The 6,250-nt window shown below is 45.7% G+C and overlaps 1 protein-coding gene across 1 annotated transcript in view; it reads right to left on the minus strand.

The window, feature by feature from the left end:
• The window catches only part of LOC137537127 (uncharacterized), a 627,974-nt gene that overhangs the window by 212,301 nt on the left and 409,423 nt on the right, over positions 1–6,250 (minus strand). The gene's annotated exons all lie outside the window — the stretch shown is intronic.

Below are 6,250 nucleotides of genomic sequence, written 5' to 3' on the forward strand. Positions count from 1 at the left end.
ACGTCTGCTGCTGCTGGGTTAGCGTTGCCGCGTGGTCCCTGTTTATTGAACCACTTATCTTTATTACATTTATGACTGCATGGCGGTACAAAGCATGCTATCCGCACGCTTCTTGCCCTCATGCAAGGCCTGGGTTGTTGTGTCTCACAAAGCGTGGCCTTCTCCTCCTGCGCCTCCTCCTGCTCCATCACGTCTGCTGCTGCTGGGTTAGCGTTGCCGCGTGGTCCCTGTTTATTGAACCACTTATCTTTATTACATTTATGACTGCATGGCGGTACAAAGCATGCTATCCGCACGCTTCTTGCCCTCATGCAAGGCCTGGGTTGTTGTGTCTCACAAAGCGTGGCCTTCTCCTCCTGCGCCTCCTCCTGTTCCATCACGTCTGCTGCTGCTGGGTTAGCGTTGCCGCGTGGTCCCTGTTTATTGAACCACTTATCTTTATTACATTTATGACTGCATGGCGGTAAAAAGCATGCTATCCGCACGCTTTTTGTCCTCATGCAAGGCCTGGGTTGTTGTGTCTCACAAAGCGTGGCCTTCTCCTCCTGCGCCTCCTCCTGTTCCATCACGTCTGCTGCTGCTGGGTTAGCGTTGCCGCGTGGTCCCTGTTTATTGAACCACTTATCTTTATTACATTTATGACTGCATGGCGGTAAAAAGCATGCTATCCGCACGCTTTTTGTCCTCATGCAAGGCCTGGGTTGTTGTGTCTCACAAAGCGTGGCCTTCTCCTCCTGCGCCTCCTCCTGTTCCATCACGTCTGCTGCTGCTGGGTTAGCGTTGCCGCGTGGTCCCTGTTTATTGAACCACTTATCTTTATTACATTTATGACTGCATGGCGGTACAAAGCATGCTATCCGCACGCTTCTTGCCCTCATGCAAGGCCTGGGTTGTTGTGTCTCACAAAGCGTGGCCTTCTCCTCCTGCGCCTCCTCCTGTTCCATCACGTCTGCTGCTGCTGCTGCTGCTGCTGGGTTAGCGTTGCCGGTCCCTGTTTATGGAACCTCTTATCTTTATTACATTTATGACTGCATGGCGGTACAAAGCATGCTATCCGCACGCTTCTTGCCCTCATGCAGGGCCGGGGTTGTTGTATCTCACAAAGCGTGGCCTTCTCCTCCTGCGCCTCCTCCTGTTCCATCACGTGTGCTGCTGCTGGGTTAGCGTTACCGGTCCCTTTTCCTGGAACCTCTTATATGTATTACATTTATGACTGCATGCCGGCAAAAAACATGTTACCTGTGCAAAGAAAACAGACATTTCCCGCATTTAAAAGACAGTTTTCCCTTTGAAACTTTAAAATCGATTTTCTCAAAAACTATAAGCTCTTTTTGCTAATTTTTTTTTCCTCTTGTACCCACTCCCAAGGTGCACATACCCTGTAAATTTGGGGTATGTAGCATGTAAGGAGGCTTTACAAACCACAAAAGTTCGGGTCCCCATTGACTTCCATTATGTTCGGAGTTCGGGTCGAACACCCGAACATCGCGGCCATGTTCGGCCTGTTCGGCCCGAACCCGAACATCTAGATGTTCGCCCAACATAACAGGCACTAAATAGAACATTAAACTCCCCCACGGATGAAGGCAGAGTGGGTGAAAATTACTTATAAATCATCCAGGCTCGGGTCTTCTTCACTCCTTAACTCCAACGCGTCATGTCTCCCGATGCAGTTCAAATGAAATGCCGAGCAGCCATATGAAGATGCCGCAAAGCTGCAGGTAATTGAAAGAGAGGAGAAGACCGGGTGCACCGGCTACCGGAAGATTTATACATCACTTCCACTGCACAGTACTCTACAAATAAATATAGGAACATCCCCATTCTCCCCCGGCCAGACATGCTAGTTAGCTGAGACCAGACTAGATGCCTGAGGTCTGGTTAACTGGGCCTTAACTGTATTACTATTACGAATGGCTCTGCCTAGGAAAACTCACAGAGAAGCATGTGATCAATTGGATCAGGTGATAGCTTTTGTAAGGTTCTCATTTACTGTGATGACTTTCTGGATTAACACACGATGCTGACCAGCAAATCAGAGCGTTACAGATTTATCAGCTGATAAAACTGAACACATGCTTTTTCATGAGTTCTCCTGGGCAAGGTCCTCCCTAATTATTATTCTTAGTCGCTGAACACAATTCCCATCTACAAATCCATAGTTAATTTGGTTGAAAAAAAGACATTTGTCCATCAAGTTCAACCAGAAAAAGAAATTAATAAATAAATCACCATCCTGAACCTGCATATATCCCAGTGAGGCCCAGTGCACACCAAAAACCTCTAGCAGATCTGCAAAACGCTAGAGGTTTTTGAAGCCGATTTTCAGAGCGATTCTAGGCATGTTTAGAGAGGTTTTCTAACCATGCCTAGCATTTTTTGGAGCGTTTTTGTGTAGCAGATTTCAAATATTGTTACAGTAAAGCTGTTACTGAACAACCACTGTAACAAAAATGCTCCAGAACCGCTCTGATCTAGCATTTTTCAGAGCGGCTTTCCACTTTCCTGTACTTTAACATTGAGGCAGAAACGCCTCAGAAATCTAAAAAATGCTGCAGCCCCTAAGTTTGCGTTTGTGGAAAAAACGAGCCGCCGTGGTGTGCACCATCCCATTCACTCTCATTAGCCAAGCGGTTTTCCCCCTGTAAGCGTTTTAAACAAAACGCTCCAGAAGCGCTCTGGTGTGCACCAGCCCTTAATCCAGGGGGGAGGGGGGAAAGCAAAAAAGGACTGGGCCAACTAGCCTTAAAAGGGAAAAATTCCTTCCCGACTCCAGAAGGCAATCAAGAATACCTGGATCAACTCTTCTGGGAATTAGCTAAAAATTATAGCAGTGGATGCCCTTCAATGGAAGGAAAGCATCCAAGCCCTCTTTAAATGCAATGGTAAGATGAGGTAAGATGTTCCAGATTTTAACCACTCTCACTGTGAAGGATCCCTTTCTGAATAGATGGCAAAAACTTTTTTCCTCCACACACAAATCATGTCCCGTTGTCTATCGTACAACCCTAGGGACAAAAAGCTCATCTGCCAAGCTTTTGTATTGCCCTGTGATGTATTCATACATGTTAATCAGGTCACCTCTCAGTCGCCTTTTTTCCAAGCTAAATAAGCCCAGTTTGTCCAACCTTTCTTGGTAAGCAAGATCTTCCATCCCGCTGATTAATATAACCTGCTGGGCGGTCTGGACGAGCTCAGCTCGTCCAGTACCGCCGGAGCCTGCCGCTCAGGCCCTGCTGGGCCGATTTGGCTCAAATAAAAAGCAGCACACGCAGCCGGCACTTTGCCAGCCGCGTGTGCTGCCTGATCGCCGCCGCTCTGCGGCGATCCGCCGCGAGCAGCGGCGAAAGAGGGCCCCCCTAGCCGCCTGAGCCCAGCGTAGCCGGAACAAAAAGTTCCGGCCAGCGCTAAGGGCTGGATCGGAGGCGGCTGACGTCAGGACGTCGGCTGACGTCGATGACGTCACTCCGCTCGTCGCTATGGCGACGATGTAAGCAAAACAAGGAAGGCCGCTCATTGCGGCCTTCCTTGTTTATTCTGGGCGCCGGAGGCGATCGGAAGATCGCCTCCGGAGCGCCCTCTAGTGGGCTTTCATGCAGCCAACTTTCAGTTGGCTGCATGAAATAGTTTTTTTTTTATTAAAAAAAAACCCTCCCGCAGCCTGCCTGGCGATCTTAATAGAACGCCAGGCAGGTTAATTGCTTGTCTTTATACCCGTTCTAGAAAGTCAATGTCCTTTCTATAGTGTGGTGCCCAAAACTGTATTCCATACTCCAGATGTGGCCTCACAAGTGATTTATACAGAGGGAGTAGTATGCTATCATCTCAAGGTATTATTTAGCTACCGCTGCTTGGCAATGTATACGATTACCTAACTTGTTATCAACCAGTAGTCCTTCTCCAAGTCTGATGTTTCCAGCTGTATGTCATTTATTTTATAGGATGATCTATCATTGGTACATCCCAGGTGCATGACTTTACATTTATCAACATTAAATTTGCCATGTGCCTGCCCATATGGCTTTTTTGTCGTCCTGTTGTAATACGTCACTATCAGTCTAAGTGTTGATAATTCTGCATAATTTTTTATCACCTGCAAAGATGGCTACATTACTCTGTATTCTGTTTAGGAGACCATTAAAGAGGCACTACAGCGAAAAACTGTAACATTTCAAATATGTACAAACATATACAAATAAGAAGTGCTTATCTATTTGATTACTGTTATCTAATTCATTTCACATTTTTCTGTTGGCAGTCTGCTGAATGAGGGGAGGGGGAAATTCCCCCACAGTGCATCATTAACTCTATGTGCAGAGATCTCAGTCAGAGACAGGCAGAGCTTTCTCTCACAGAGAGCAGAGGAAAATGTATCTTACGTGCAACATAAATATCTGTAATACTGTAGTGTGTGAAACCTGATACCGGGTTTCATATAATCTGCATATTACACTGTTCTTAGCATGTCAGACTGCAGAGATTCATACCTTTGCAAATGAGACACTCCAAACGTAGCTAAAATCTACACACAATGAATTAAAGCTTTTGCCTCTGTTATTTAACATGAATAGTAGGAAAATGTTTACACAGCTACTTAGACATTATTTGTATGTTGTCATTTTAGAACACTTGGGCATTGATAGTATTCCTTTAAAAAATTGTGAAGCTGTACAAATAAAGCAGGCAGAGAGTAGTCAAAATCCAGGCAGAGGTTGGTGCAGGTGGTAGGCTGAGAGTAGTAAAAATCCAGGCAAAAATTGTTAACAGTAAGGCAGAAGCACTTAGCTCAGAAGCAGTTGGGGACCAAATGGCTATATTGTTAACATCCTGTGCTTTCAAATGAGCTTATCTGCCATGGCAGTCAGGTGACACAGGGGAGAGATCAAATTACAACTTGTGATTAGAGAGAAACGAGGAGGAATTAGACAAGCTAAATTCTCTATATACATGCAGGCTGCATATGTTCACCTTCCATCCTGTGCAGCACATCAGGGTCCAGATGGGGGACCAGACAGGCTAAACTATATATATATATATACATACATATATATACATACACACACAAACAAACATATACGTGTGTGTGTGTGTGTGTGTGTGTGTGTGTGTGTGTGTGTGTGTGTGTGTGTGTGTGTGTGTGTGTGTGTGTGTGTGTGTGTGTGTGTGTGTGTGTGTGTATGTATGTATACACACACACACACACACACACACAATCTCCTAAACTCCAATCTGAATGTCAGAATGGGAAAGAAAGGTGATTTAAGCAATTTTGAGTGTGGCATGGTTGTTGGTGCCAGATGGGCCGGTCTGAGTATTTCACAATCTGCTCAGTTACTGGGATTTTCACACACAACCATTTCTGGGGTTTACAAAGAATGGTGTGAAAAGGGAAAAACATCCAGTATGTGGCAGTCCTGTGGGCGAATATGCCTTGTTGATGCTAGAGGTCAGAGGAGAATGGGCCGACTGATAGAAGAGCAACGTTGACTGAAATAATAACCACTCGTTACAACCGAGGTATGCAGCAAAGCATTTGTGAAGCCACAACACACACAACCTTGAGGCGGATGGGCTACAACAGCAGAAGACCCCACCGGGTACCACTCATCTCCACTACAAATAGGAAAAAGAGGCTACAATTTGCACGAGCTCACCAAAATTGGACAGTTGAAGACTGGAATAATGTTGCCTGGTCTGATGAGTCTCGATAGAGTCAGAATTTGGTGTAAACAGAATGAAAACATGGATCCATCATGCCTTGTTACAACTGTGCAGGCTGCTAGTGGTGGTGTAATGGTGTGGGGGATGTTTTCTTGGCACACTTTAGGCCCCTTAGTGCCAATTGGGTATCGTTTAAATGCCACGGGCTACCTGAGCATTGTTTCTGACCATGTCCATCCCTTCATGACCATGTACCCATCCTCTGATGGCTACTTCCAGCAGGATAATGCGCCATGTCACAAAGCTCGAATAATTTCAAATTGGTTTCTTGAACATGACAATGAGTTCCTTGTACTAAAATGGCCCCCACAGTCACCAGATCTCAACCCAATAGAGCATCTTTGGGATGTGATGGAACGGGAGCTTCGTGCCCTGGATGTGCATCCCACAAATCTCCATCAACTGCAAGATGCTATCCTATCAATATGGGCCAACATTTCTAAATAATGCTTTCAGCACCTTGTTGAATAAATGCCACGTAGAATTAAGACAGTTCTGAAGGCAAAAAGGGGGTGAAACACCGTATTAG

The sequence above is a fragment of the Hyperolius riggenbachi genome, chromosome 10 (genome assembly GCF_040937935.1).
Source record: "Hyperolius riggenbachi isolate aHypRig1 chromosome 10, aHypRig1.pri, whole genome shotgun sequence".
Classification (NCBI taxonomy): domain Eukaryota; kingdom Metazoa; phylum Chordata; class Amphibia; order Anura; family Hyperoliidae; genus Hyperolius; species Hyperolius riggenbachi.